The sequence below is a fragment of the Palaemon carinicauda genome, chromosome 14 (genome assembly GCF_036898095.1).
Source record: "Palaemon carinicauda isolate YSFRI2023 chromosome 14, ASM3689809v2, whole genome shotgun sequence".
NCBI lineage: Eukaryota > Metazoa > Arthropoda > Malacostraca > Decapoda > Palaemonidae > Palaemon > Palaemon carinicauda.
In genome coordinates, this window is record NC_090738.1 from 31,280,765 (window position 1) to 31,295,803 (window position 15,039).

Here is a 15,039-nt window from a genome sequence, read left to right on the forward strand (position 1 = left end):
AGTTGTGGAATGATCTTCCTAATCGGGTGGTTGAATCAGTAGAACTTCAAAAGTTCAAAGTTGGAGCAAATGCTTTTTTGTTGACCAGGCGGACATAGTCTTTTTATAGTTTATTTATGACATATTTGTTTTTGATGCTGTTGATAGTTTATTATATGACATGTCTGTTTTGACGTTGTTTCTTATTTTAGAATGATTTATTGTTAATTTGTTCTCTTCATTTATTTATTTCCTTATTTCCTTTCCTCACTGGGCTATTTTTCCCTGTTGGAGCCCCTGGGCTTATAGCATCTTGCTTTTCTAACTAGGGTTGTAGCTTGGATAGTAATAATAATAATAATAATAATAGGAGAGCTGCTTAAAGGAAGCTGTGAGTAATGGGTAGAAACGAATTCAGGAGATGCTAAGGATCATAAAATGAGTAAGACCATATGATGCGGTCCTTTTAGATGTTAATTATTTTTGTTGTAATTGTGAAAAAACAAGAGATAATCTAAATGTTTAAATGATCTTTGAGATAAGGCAATACGGGTGTTCTCAATATATCAACCTTAATCTGGGACACCAGGACGTGAACAGGAAAACCTTTCAGAAAGGTTACCAGGATCAGTAATGGGCAAAACGAATGAACTTGGTTAGAAGACGAGATAAAGAAGCCTACAACTAAATAAAATTTCTTCTTGTTAGGGGTAGAAGAGACTCTTTAGCTATGGCAAGCAGCTCTTCTATGAGGACACTCCAAAATCAAACCATTGTTCTCTAGTATAGGGTAGTGCCGTAGCCTCTGTCCCATGGTCTTCCACTGTATTGAGTCAAAGTTCTCTTGCGTGAGGGTAAAAGGGGTACACTTGAGCACACTATGCTATCTTATTTTTCTTCCTCCTTTTTGTTAAACTTTTTATAGTTTATATAGGAGATATTTATTCGAATGTTGTTACTCCTAAAATATCTTATTTTCCCTTTTTCCTCTCCTCACTGGGCTATTTTTCCTGTTGGGCCCCCCTGGGCTTATAGCATCCTGCTTTTCTAACTAGGGTTGTAGCTTAGCAAGTAATAATAATAATAATAATAATAATAATAATAATAATAATAATAATAATAATAATAATAATAATGTAACAGGAGATAATTGAAAACTCTAAAGAATGGAGACGTTCAACAGATTGGACTCATAGCAATAAGAACAGTCAGCATAAGATGAGGATTACCTTGCTGTATCAGTTGGTCCTAAGAGCTGATTATTTGATAATGATGGATAGAAAAGTTGGTAGACACTTTAGATCTGTGTTTATGCCAAAAGGACAGATTTATTTTAAGGATTTCGATGGAAGGGGTACAGTATGTTATTGTTTGAGAGTGGGCTGAATAGACAAGAGATTTCACGGGTGACTAGTTTACTGTTGCTATTACAGAAGTGCAATTGAATCGAGGAAATTAGTATTGCAATAGATAGATAGATAGATAGATAGATATAGATATATGCTGCAGTATATAAACTTTTCAAGAAATTGTTGTTGGCTGTGTAAGAATATAGTTCAGTTGTGTGTGAATTATCGATTGTTAAACCCTGCTGCGTATCATTGTTAACAGTCTGAAAGAAAGTGAGCAAGTTGTGCATGTTTGGTCCTTGAATTGTGTTCATTATAATAGGGTTGTTGATAGGAACTTATGATAGTAGAGCAAGATGGCTGTACATGAGAATGTAAGGAAGAGAATGTAAGGAAGAGAATGTCGAGTAAAAAAAAAATGGATTTTATTCCTGCTATCATTGAAAGGAAATGATAGAATGACTGCACTGGTTCAAATAAATTGTGAAATGTTGCTTTGATAGATACAGTTGCAAAGATTTCCTCGAACTATGTCTGATAGATATATTGGTAGAATGGTCTATTCAGAGAAAATGTTAAGTGTAATAATGCCCTGAAATGAATAGGGATATATTTCAGTTTAATAAGTATACTTAGAGAAAACTTCTAGTATATTAATGCTTAGAACTGGACACGCAAATATTTCTGCTTAGGAAGAAAGGATGTTGGCAGTAAACCTAAGAATAGGGAAGTATAGAGGAAAGTGAATATGAGTTTAAGCTGTGATGTATACTGTGTGTGTTCTGGAAAAAAGGATGAAAATGTAATTATGTTCAAGTGAGTTGTTATTGCCTGGAATATAGACTTGAAAATAGATTTATAAATGTAGCTAGTTGTGTAAAACAAGAGAATATTCTGAGAATTATTATTATTATTATTATTATTATTATTATTATTATTAGCCAAGCTACAGTCCTAGTTGGAAAAGTAAGATGATATAAGCCCAAGGGCTCCAACAGGGAAAATAGCCCAGTGAGGAAAGGAAATAAGGAAATAAACGATGAGAAAAAATTAACAAAATATTTTTAAAACAGTAACAAAATCAAAACAGATATGACAAATATAAATTATTAAAAGACTTATGCCACCATTAAAAGAAAATTATATAAGAATAGTCAGCAAACAGAAATGGATACTGAATAGGTGATGGATAATCAATGTAAATGTATAGAGCAATACTAGTGGTGACTGAATAGAAAGCTAAAAGTATAACTATAGCAGTGGCTGTCTAGGTAATGCTAAGGTGTGAAGCGTCAGCTTAAGACGATGTACAAATATTAATAGATGGTATCACTAATCAAAGTAAGGGATTTCAAACCAAAAACCCATTGAAAGGAGCCATTTGGGGAAGATGTAAGTGGATGACCCTGTGAGGGTAGAAGGTCAGGTTTTGGATATTAAGATAAAGAATGCGAACGTAGTAAAAACATGGAACCTAAAACCTTAAAATGTAAAAATACACATATACCTAGGGAGCACAGATCCCATGTAGTGTTGTTAAAGTTTGGTGTCATTCTTCATAAACTAGGGTTCCTATAGAATGCCCTTTGCTTAGCCAGGTTTACAGAAATTTAGAAGGACTTGTACGCAGAGGTAGTTTCAAGGCGACCCTTAAGCTAATTTTTGTCAGTTTTAATCATCATCCTCATCATCTATTCCTATTGATGACAGCAGAGCAGAAAATGCATTAACCGAGTGGAGAGCTGTAAATAGTAGATTGTTACTAGCAAAGTTCAAATCAAAGCAGTGCAATATGAGTATTACAGTTTGCTATTCACCAACGAATGATTCCGCGGAAGAAAGGAAAAGATGAATACTATGAAGAACTGCAGAGTTTAATAGATGAGATCCCAGAGAGAGGTGTGAAATTTGTGATTGGCGACTGCAATGCTAAAGTTCGAAGGAATAATCAATGGATAGAGAATGTGATGGGTGTCGAGAGTCTTGGCGAAGTTGCAAATGAAAATGGAGCACATTTCATAAGTTTCTGTTCAGCAAACAATCTTGTTGGTTTTTATGGTACAAAAATTAGGTGGTCATTGTCTTCCATGAAATTGCAATGTGTATTCATGACATTTGAAGCTGTTATGGTAATACTAAATGCAATCTAGAAGAATATACTTCACGGTACTTGCAATATACCACATTAACAGGTGGATATAATTCAGTTTCACAAATTTATTAGTTTAATATTATGTGTTTTATTTTATCATACTGAATATTTCAAAGTGCATCATACTTGAAAGTACTTTTTCAGAGCATTTATTTGATGTACAAGACTTTATTGTACTGTTAATAACATGACAATAAAAAGGAAATATCACCATACTGTGTCATATGACAATAGAGGGATGTTTCCAATATTGATTTTCAGAGAGATTCACCACACAAAAAATAGTGATATAATTGCTAGGAAGGCATATCATTGCAAATTTGACATTTCATATATGACTTCATTATCCTAACATCATAATGAAAATAAAATATTACACAGTCATGGAAATAGATTTGCATTTTATAGAAATCTTAATATTTAGCTTTATAGCAGAAAATATCGATATAATTAGTAAGAACTGATAAATTTTATTTCCTTGCATTTTCCTTATGGATTTTTGAGATATAAAAAAAGTCAGTGCTTATTAATATTTGTCAGTATCAACGATCAAGTAGATTGCCCTTGAGCAAAATGGTGCTTTTCCCTTGACGATGACAGCTAAGAAAAAAATATTCTTGCTGCAGACAATATCCAACATATCGATTTTTGCACATTCCCTTTACCCGGAGTTACATTTTTCTCGTGTAAACTGGAGTTAGCATTTTTTTTTTTTTTTTTTTTTTGCGGAGATTAGCCATTTGATGTTGTCAATAACTTTTGTGTTAAGTCAAGTATGAGAACTTTATCATGGTCGTTGCAATAGCAAAACATTTAATATATTTTAGAAGAATATCCTCTGCTGGTGGAAGACTGAGCAACAGTCCTGATTTACACCAGCAACTACATCAAAGATTATTCAGTGCCATCTGCTACACAAACTACTAAGGACAGGCAAGACTGTATGGTTCTTGAACAGAAATACAACACTGAAGTGAACCAAAGCCATGTATACTTGTGGGATCACGTTGACACTAAAGGCTCAAATGAAATGGCTTTACACAAAACCTATGTTTGCTGAAAATATTGTTAAGTTGAAGAGAGTGCTTCATATGAACACTAGTATTGAGAAACCACCCCAAAATCATGAATTTAGATCGGTTATCGTCACAAGGATTAGCAGACAGCACAGAGTTATCTTCAAGTGACCATCACAGAAATGGTCAACCTATTCCAAGAGCTTACAGTAGAAAGATTGGTTTGCATATCATATAGAGTTTGTGCTTCCAAAGAATCTCATAATGACTTAAATCAAGTCAAATTTATTGGAGGAAAAGCCTAAATACTTTCCTAATTGAAAGTGAAGGCAAACAATTGTGAGAGAGACTTTTAAGAAAGAAAAAGGTAAGTAGTTTTCAGAAACATATCTGCTTCAGATAGTTTCTCAGGTGATAACTGCTGAAGATTATGACTGTACTGAAATTCAAATCCTCCTTATTTGACTTTGAGGGCAGAATGAGAAAAGTAAACAAATTAAAAGTAATATTGGAAGAGGCAAAATGTCTAGATACATTACCCAAGGTAACAATCAACACTTCTGTCATTGTCGATGCCATGTATGCAACCGACAAGTGGTCATTTCACCCAAACCAAAAATTCTGATGTAAAACAGGGCTACAGACACACCCTTCTTCGAGATGTCCCAATAAACATCAAACATTCAGTTCTGCTCTACTATATATGATAAACTTCCCAGTCTAAGTGCAATTAAAAAGACAAGGCAAAAAAAAATCAGGATTACTGGAGCTATATAATATCCAGAATCACCTTTCAGTGCCTACCTTCAGGGATTTCATGTTCTCCAGTTCATCTCGACCTGTATCAAGCCTTTATAAAGAAGTAAAAAATAATGTCTATTTTTTGAAGAAAAGGGAATGAGAGACATCACCACACATGGACCAACTCGCAGGGAAGCTGGCAATCGAACCATCCTCCATACAATTTACAATGCTGAAGAATCATTCCTTCCAATGGCATAGATGTTATCCTTCTGGTAATCTGTTACAGAGTTGTAACAGATCCTGAGACATTTATTCGTAGCCATGATACATTCATTTAATTAGATAAGGACAAATGCAACTTGTTACCATTCTTTTTTTGCATTTCCAGGTAAATATGAAGATATCGTTCTACTGACTTGGCAAAAAGAAGTTGTGGCAATGTCTAGGGTAGATGCTTTTTAATCCTCTGAAATTATTTGCTAAAGATATGCAGTTGCAGATTATCAGTGACGAGCTGATGCAATCTTGCCTGTCCTTAGTAGTTCATGCATCAGGCGGCACTGAACTATCATTGGTTGGATTGCAGAGACAAAACTCTCTAACAGCAAAATCCAGACTATTAAAGCCTTCTACAAGCAGAAGATGCTCTTCTACAACATACTCCAAATTCAGCTATTGCAACAATCATAAGCAATTCCTCACGTATAGCAAAACTAAAATGGCTGACTTCACATCATATGGCTGTTCTCTGCAAAAAAAAATCTCTGCAACACTGACTCCAGTTTCACAGCTAATCTGGGAATAAGTTTGAGGTGCATGTGCAAAACTCAGCGTGCGGAGATTTGCGTCTGCAGCAAGACTAAGAATGTTCCTTTTCTTGGCTGTCACTGTCAAAGAAAGGCACCAACTTTTTCAAGGGCTATATACGAACGAAGCTGATTCTTGCTAATAACTAACAGTGACTTTTTTATATTTAAGAAATTCGTAAGAAACCGACAATAAAATGCACTTTAAAAGTTCTTACTAATAGTATACAAAAATTCTTTTGTGGTTTGTTGAAGCAAAATATATAGATTTCTACAAAACTCAAATCTTTTGATTGCTTTACGACACAAATGTGCATATTTCCTCTTCATTTTCCTGTTATTAAGAGAACAACCAAGTCTTATATAGTAAGTCAAATTAATACTTTAAATATGTCCGTCCAAAGGATGTACAAATTATGTAACATGATGTACTACTATGAGATTCAGGGCCTCTGTAACACGGTTTTTGGGACTTTGCTCCTTATCAAAGCATCGGGTGTAGCTGAAAGTTGACATATGTATATTTTACAACCACACACAAATTTTGTCAGCATTATCAATAACCTAAACCCGATTGTTTTAATTTTTATAGAGTAAAAATGATCCAGCCGACGCCATGGCCAGTGATACCGAGCCAAGAGTCGAAAACATTCATTACGTAAGCAATGTAAACACCTTTGGACAAAATTTTGCCCCGCCCATCCACCAGACACCCATTCACCTTCTTCCATCTGCTCTGAAACCCATAACAGTCAAGAATGGCTAACAGGATTTGGAATTGCCCCCGTGGTTGCAAACCTGCATTTGTCTTACGACTTGCAACTTTATACAGTCATGAGAAAGCCCTTGGCCATATCTATTATAGCCTGAATAGGTAATTATTCAGTTTCTAGTTTAAATCCAATGTTTATGGTCTGATTTGTATTTAGCGTAACATGATTATAATACTTGTAATGTCATTCAGGCTTTTGAACATTTCCATTAACTATTCACTATGCCACCAAGAGAGAAAGAGAGAGAGAGAGAGAGAGAGAGAGAGAGAGAGAGAGAGAGAGAGAGAGAGAGAGAGAGAGAGAGAGAGATTGTATGTAAAGAGTCTTTATATAACTTTTTTTTTTAAAATAAGATTTTTGTGCTAAAATCTCCATCAGACCAACGGATCATCCGATATAATTTTTTTTCTTCTTCTTAGGCCGTACGAACGTGCTGGCTATGTTTTGGGCATGACTGCATTTTGTAAATAAATCATGAATAGTTTTAGGAGTTTTATTTGTACATCTAATGGGAATCTATAGAAGTAAAGTGAACATAATTCATTTATCCTTTAAAATATTTACTACATGTAGCAAAACAAATAGTAGTAAAGATGATAATGCAATGAAGGAATGATACCATACTTTATCTTTAGCTTCAACGTCGGCAATAACATACCCAGTTGCCATAATTTGTCAGCTTAATGAAATAACCTATCATCTAATGTTAAACTTAATTTCTGAGGAGGCCATGGCTTATTGCACAGTGAAAAAACATGACAAAGACTTTATGAATGGCGGAACAATACATAGATGTGGGTGGGGTATCAGTGCTGGCGTAGTAATACTACTGTAGCAGTACTGCCGCAACAGTAGTATGCATGAATTAAACGTTTAGGCCAACTGATGGGATCATTGAGGATCATTTAGCACTTCTTACAACTACTCGAGAATTGTGTTTTTATAGCCAGAATTTGAATTTTCTGACCCAACAATGCCCATGATAGCCTTCAGTGCTATCCTGATTCATAACGAGGCCAAAGTGGGTGGAGTCTCATGAAGTCATCATTCTGACGATAATTATTGGTGAAGGTTTAAAGCGAAAATACGGTACCGGTTATCTTTTTTTTTACAGTAAATAGGTAGGTAGATAGACAATGAATAAAAATTGCTTGACATTGGATATAGCAGTTATCAAATCAAGCTGGTTTACTACGTTTTTGAAAATTAGCAACTATTCCATACACTTTGTCAATCTGATTGTGACCTATAAAGTAGACTGTAATTTCTTAGGAAACTTATTTTGGGAGTTAGACAAATAATCGAAGTGTTTTTGTATTTATTAACATATTTTGTTCGTTTGTTCATTATGACAATTCTCAGTGGAGAGGTTTCAGAGTTCATAAAGGTGTACTGCTTTGCTTTTATTTACACTTTTGTGTTATTGTTGGCAGAGGTTACGTATAACCAATCATCGATCGAGAAAGAGAAGAAATGCCGTCATAAGTTACGTAACGAGTGCGTTCGAAACCTTTTCTCTGAGCAAGTTGGCCCGTCTTCAAAAATCGTCACTTTTACTTAATAAAGTACCAAATTTATTCAACCTACGTAATGTAGAATATAGTCAAAATTTATGTGTAGATATAATGTGCATTCTGAATAAGCTTTATATTTATGAAATTCATAGAAAAAAGTTATTGCGAAAAAACCGTGTTACAGGGGCCCTGAATCTCATAGTAGTAAATGTTATGTACCATTACTATATAACAGAAATATTACAACAATATTTTCGAAAACCGACTTTATATACACCTGATAATGTAGTCTTTGGCAAGTACCGTATATGCTGAAATGCAATGTAATGGATATTTAAATCAAATAAAAATAATTCTTCTATCTTTCATTAGCATTATGATAACAGCTTAATACTGTCATGGTTAGACAAAGTAATTTATTGAAAAACAATGATATTCCTTATTTTCTATTGCAACAAAACTGGCAAAAAAATAGCTTGTGGGTCATTTCAAAACTATGCCTATGCAGACGTCTCTACGAAATTCACAGAAGCTTGACCAAGCAAAATGCATTCTATAAGGACCCTAGTACACAAAAAATGACACCAAACTTTGACAGCACAAGGTATCCATTCAACGCCCTCTTGCTCCCCTAGTAATATGCAGAACAGAGAGATTGAGTTACAAGGATTTTGGATGTCTCAAGGACTTTTTAGTCCAGCTGCGAAGACCCCATATGCTCTTTGGTAGAGCAATTTACTTTAATCATTTAGAAAGTTCTTATGAGATTGTCTATCTTATTCTTGAACTCGTTTACTGTGTTACTGTTGAGAGAGAGAGAGAGAGAGAGAGAGAGAGAGAGAGAGAGAGAGAGAGAGAGAGAGAGAGAGAGAGAGAGAGAGAGAGAGAGAGAAGCATTTAAAAAGAAAAGATCTTCCAGAACCTGAAAGATTAAAGGAGATAGGATGCTAACACTCACCTGTCAACCAAGGTCCCCGGAAGAAAAAAGTTGTTATTACTTGCTAAGCTACAATCCCAGTTGGAAAATCAGGATGCTATAAGCCCAGGGGGTCCAACAAGGAAAATATCCCAGACAGGAGAGTAAACAAGGAAAAATTAAATATTTCAAAAACAGTAATAACATTAGAATAAATATTTCTTATATAAACTATAAAAACTAACAAAGCAAGAGGAAGAGAAATAAGATAGAATAATGTGCCCGAGTGTATCCTCAAGCAAGAGAACTCTAACCCAAGACAGTGAAAGGCCATGGTGCAGAGGCTATGACACTACCCAAGACTAGAGAATAATGGTTTGATTTTGGAGTATCCTTCTCCCAGAAAAGTTCCTTACCATAGTTAAAGAGACTCTTCTACCAAGTAAGAGAACTCTAACCCAAATCAGTGAAAGGCCATGGTGCAGAGGCTATGACACTAGCCAAGACTAGAGGATAATGGTTTGATTTTGGAGTGTCCTTATCCTAGAAGAGCAGCTTACCATAGCTAAAGAATCTATTATGCTGGGGTAAATAAAAATAGAAGTTTAAATCAGAGAGTTGGAAGGACAGATGATGCGGCGAGACTGGTCAGGATAAGGATTGTGAAAGAAAAGGCATATTAAAATGGTTTTGTATGTGGTGAACTGAGGTATAAGGGATGGCGTACAGATAAGAGAATTAATCCCTTTTGGAATAATGGTCAATGGATCACTTTTCCAGGACAGGATTACCTTTATAATTGCAGCCACCTTTATACATCTCCTCCAGGATGTACAAAGCAATGTGAGTAGCAGGTAAGGCTAAAAGGGGTGAACTAGAAAACAAGTGTGTACTACAGAGCTCAATACATGTGGTTAATGTTGAATTGCAGTTAGCGTTGCTTATTTTAACAGGTCTGATAAAATTGTATATAAAAGCAATTACCATATGCATAAGAATATCTCAGGAATTAATGGAAGTGTGTTTCAAGGAAAAGGAGCTTGTGTTCAACAAAGTAAATACTGGAGTTTGAAAAATAATCATGTTTTGAGTAGATGGTTAGAGAATGATACTGTTTCAATAATTCCAAAGAGGTTTGCTAATGCATGATGTGTCATCATCATCATCATCATCATCATCATTATTATTATTATTATTATTATTATTATTTGCTAAGCTACAACCCTAGCTGGAAAAGCAGGATGTTATAAACCCAGGGGACCCAACAGGGAAAATAGCTCAGTGAGGATAGGAAACAAGCAAAGGGAAAATATTTTAAGAACAGTAACATTAACAAAAATTTCCTATATAATCTATAAAAACTTTAACAAAACAAGAGGAAGAGAAATTTGATAGAATGTGTGCCCGACCGTACCCTCAAGCAAGAGAACTCTTAACCAAAGATAGTGGAAGTCCACGGTACAGAGGCTATGGCACTACCCAAGACTAGAGAACAATGGTTTGATTTTGGAGTGTCTTTCTCCTTGATGAGCTGCTTACAATAGCTAAAGAGGATATTAATACACGAGTTGATTGTCATAAAGGAAAAATATAAATGAACTAATAGAAGTGGCAGTAATTAAGTTAATTTTTTATGTTATTTGTGAATACAAAGGGATATAAATGTATAGTAATAGTGGCAAATCATATAGAAAAGTTTGCCTATTAATTCATTGAGAGAAGGGAGAGCAGTGAGTCTTTAGCGAGCTTGTGTGTGTGTGTGTGTGTGTGTGTGTGTGGGTGTGTGACTATAAGTAAGTATTCAGTGACAATAGTGCATGATCTTCAAGACAGAAGTATAAATGTGAGAAGAATAAAAACTGGCGTAAGGCATTGAAAAATGCGTTTGAAGAAGCACATATGGTGAAAAATGAGATACAGACTGGACACTTCAGCATGGAAGAAGTTTGGGGATGAGACTATAAAGGTATATGTGGCATGGATGAACTTCTTGTAGTTGTTCCTGCCAGTGTATGTGAGAATTTTTCGATTCTTAAGAATAAAGAAAAACGAACAGAAAATGAGATAGGCAAATGAAAGGTTATAATAGGAAGATATGTTTGGAGTAGTGAAAGATCAAGTATGAAAATGATGCCCATGCAAGGAATGATGAAAGATACAAAAATATTGTTAGTTTTTGGAATCCAAAATAGGTTGGCATTTTTTATACATGGTAATGGTACGCTAGGCGAAATTAGGAGATTTGCTAGTTCGTTGTGGGGTAGTATTATTTTGCTGGTGTATGGATAAAGAAGTATATGTATACATATTTTCTGTGAATGGTGCAATCACAATATGTATAATTGTGCATGGCAGACATGGACATAGGGGCGAGTTCAAGTTGAGACAATGTATGAAAAAAGACTTTCACCATTTTTGAGTAGGATCTCAATGACTGCCATGACAAAGGGCTTAGTCATAATTATCAGAGGATTTTTGCAATTAAAAGGGAAAGAAGCATGTTTAGGATAGCTTATTGGGTGAGGGAAGACTGGAATAATTAGAATGAATTTCACAAATTTGGTTTGTGTTAGTGTATTTTATGATTTCCTAAGAGTGAAAAGTACCTAAAATAAAACGGTCACATTTCCATATGAACACCTTACCGGTAATTAGTGAAGAGAATCTCTCCAGTACTGTTAACGTATCTTCTTGAAAACTTGGAACACAAGTATATAATTCTGAAAGAAAGTAAATAAATTAGCGTTCTTATACTTTTAGCTAAACTACATTTTAGACATTGTACATACAACACAATATTATTATTATTAATTTTATTATTATTATTATTATTATTATCATTATTATTATCATTATTATTTTAATCATCATTAATATAATCATTATTATTATTATTATCATTATTATTATTATTATTAATATTATTATTATTAATATTATTATTATTATTATTATTATTATTATTATTATTATTGATAGCTAAGATACAACCCTTGTTGTAAATGCAAGTTGCTATAAGCCCAAGGGCTCCAACAGGGAAAAAAATAGCTCAGTGAGGAAAAGAAACAAAGAAATTGATATTTTAAGAACAGTAACAACATTAAAATAGATATTTCATAAATGAACTATGAACTATCCAAGTTCCACCCATTCAACTACCTGATTAAGAAAATCATTCCACAATCTGGTTCACAGCTGGAATAAAACTTCTAGAATAATGTGTAGTATTGAGATTTTTGATGGAGAAGGCAAGACTGTTAGAATTAACTGCATACTATCTAGTATTACGAACAGCATGGTACTGTCCAGGAAGATCTGGATGCAAAGATTGGTCAGAGTTATGAAAATATTATACATTATGCATAAAGAACTAGCTGAACGACTGGGCCAGAGATTAATATCTAGATCAAGAATAAGAAATTCAATAAACCGCCAGTTCTTGTACAATAAATTTAGATGAGAATCGGCAGCTGAAGACCAGACAGGAGAACAATATTCGAAACAAGGTAGAATGAAAGAATTCAAACACTTCTTCAGAATAGATTATCATAAAAAATTTTAAGACTTTCTCAATATGCTATTAATTGTTCAATTGAAAAACTGATTGAAAATGTTTCTCAAAAGTAAATTTGCTACAAGAATCACACCCAAAATTCAAAGTCGTATTTAGTTAAAGAAACATTATCAATGCAGAAATCTGGATGTTGAGGTGACAGTCTTCGACTTACTTACAATCAAACCTAGAGTTTTGTTAGGGTTCAACTTCATGCCACATAATTTGCAACATATACTAATTGTACCCAATTCTCTATCTAGAGATTCAGCAACCCAAGATCTACATTCAGGAGATTATATTGAAGCAAAACAGAAAAAAGTCATCCTCATCTATACTTGCAACAAACTTGAGTTCCAGGCGAAACCACATGTGCATATAGTACGAGAAGTAATGGGCCAAGAACACTACCCTAAGAAACACCGGATATATTCCTAAGCTCAATATGGTGCCCATCAACAACAACTCTTTGCAATATATTACTTAAGAATTCAATAATAATGGTAAAAAAAGACACCCCACTCCCAACTGTTCAAGTTTGAAAAGAAGTGCCTCGTGATTAACAAGGTTTAAGGCAGCACTAAAATTGATGCCAATCATATGAACACACTTATCACAATCAAGGGATTTCTGTACAGCATTGGAGATTATAAGGGCGGCATCACATGCTCCAAGGCCTCTCAAAGCCTAATTTCAGACTAGGGAACCGATGATCAAGCTCAGCATTCATATCTAGCGAATTTGCCAAAAGACGTTAAAAAACTTTAGATAAAATGGGGGCAACGGAAAATGGGTGGTAATCACAGCTTGACTAGAGCTACCGCAAATACATTTACATAATAGAGTATCATTACCAATCTTCACCAAGTGCTAAAAGAACCTTATCCTAACTTGTGGGAAATAACAGTTAACTTTGGAGTTAAGAAATCTACAGTCTTTATAAAAAGCTAAGGAAAACCTCCATAAGCATCAAGGTCATTCAAGAGAGCTTTAATTTCACGAGATCTAAGAGCTAAGCTAGTTAGTTCAGCCTCAGGAAAACAGGAATGCGGAAGACCAAGTTTCTCATTACTCTGTTTACTGTCAAAAACATCAGCCAAAAGTGTTACCTTTTTCTTTGGACAATGCATGACTGAGCTAGTTGTTTTAAGTAAAGGAGGAATTGTTGCGTCTACACCAAAGAGTGCAGATTTAAGGGTAGACCACCACTTATGCTCCTGTGTTGTACCAGAAAGGGCGTCTTTTCTAGTTAAATTGTATCCCTTTTCAGTTGAAGCATAAACTCTGAACATCAGTTCTTACCCGAGTATAGTTATTCAAAGTCAAATCTGAGCTGTTACCCTGCCAAAGATGATAGGCCTCCTGCCTCTCCAAATGACCACGTCAACAATCATCATTAAAACATGGTTTGTCCTTCACTTGGTACCTTAATGCATCTAAAGTGCTACGCTTACCGATTATGTTGACTGGATTATTATTATTATTACTTGCTAAACTACAATCCTAGTTGGGAAAGCAGAAGGCTATAAGCTCGAGGACTCAGACAGGGAAAATAGCCCAAATAGGCTCAACACTACTATACAATTGTGACCAATTTATGTTAAAAAAATCACTTATATGTCATTCCAGTCTGAGATTTTATATAAATCTTACATTAAAATATACATTAGGGACAGTTTGTTCTGTCTTTACCACTAATGAAATCAAATCATGATCAGATGACCCAAAAGGAAAATCAACCTTACTTGTTATAACGACAGGGAAGTCGGTGTATACGAGGGCCAGGCAGTTACCAGACCTGTGAGTAGCTTTACTTTAGCCAGGGTCCTAGGAGGGCAGTCAGAACTCATGTGCGACAGGGAGCAAACCCAAGATAAGTTGGACAGCAAGATGAGAGAAGGGAAGTGGAAACTGTAATGTAGTTAAAAGTGCACTTGCACTTAACAGCTGGTTGGCGATCTCACTCCATCAGATCTGGGAACGGGAAAACAGATTAACAGTTTTATTTTCAGGCATAAAAGTCAATTTCAACGCTATTATTATTATTATTATTATTATTATTATTATTATTATTATTATTATTATTATTATTATTATTATTATTATTATTATTATTATTATTATTATTGTACAGTTCATAGGCTACCACAACAAAAACCTCCCCTCCTTTTCAACCCAGGAAGGAGGAGGAGAGAATCTCTCCCCCTATTTTCTGTAGTGCCTGTCCTGGCAGTGTG

At 34.7% G+C, this 15,039-nt stretch overlaps 1 long non-coding RNA gene across 1 annotated transcript in view; it reads right to left on the reverse strand.

Annotated features, from left to right (window-relative positions):
• Positions 1 to 15,039, reverse strand: part of LOC137653151 (uncharacterized) — a 59,671-nt gene that overhangs the window by 13,103 nt on the left and 31,529 nt on the right. Inside the window, exons 2-3 of the long non-coding RNA XR_011046409.1 lie at positions 14,548 to 14,776; positions 11,895 to 11,969 (exon numbers count right to left, since the gene is read on the reverse strand). This is a non-coding gene — a long non-coding RNA (uncharacterized lncRNA). The remainder of the gene's footprint in view (positions 1 to 11,894; positions 11,970 to 14,547; positions 14,777 to 15,039) is intronic.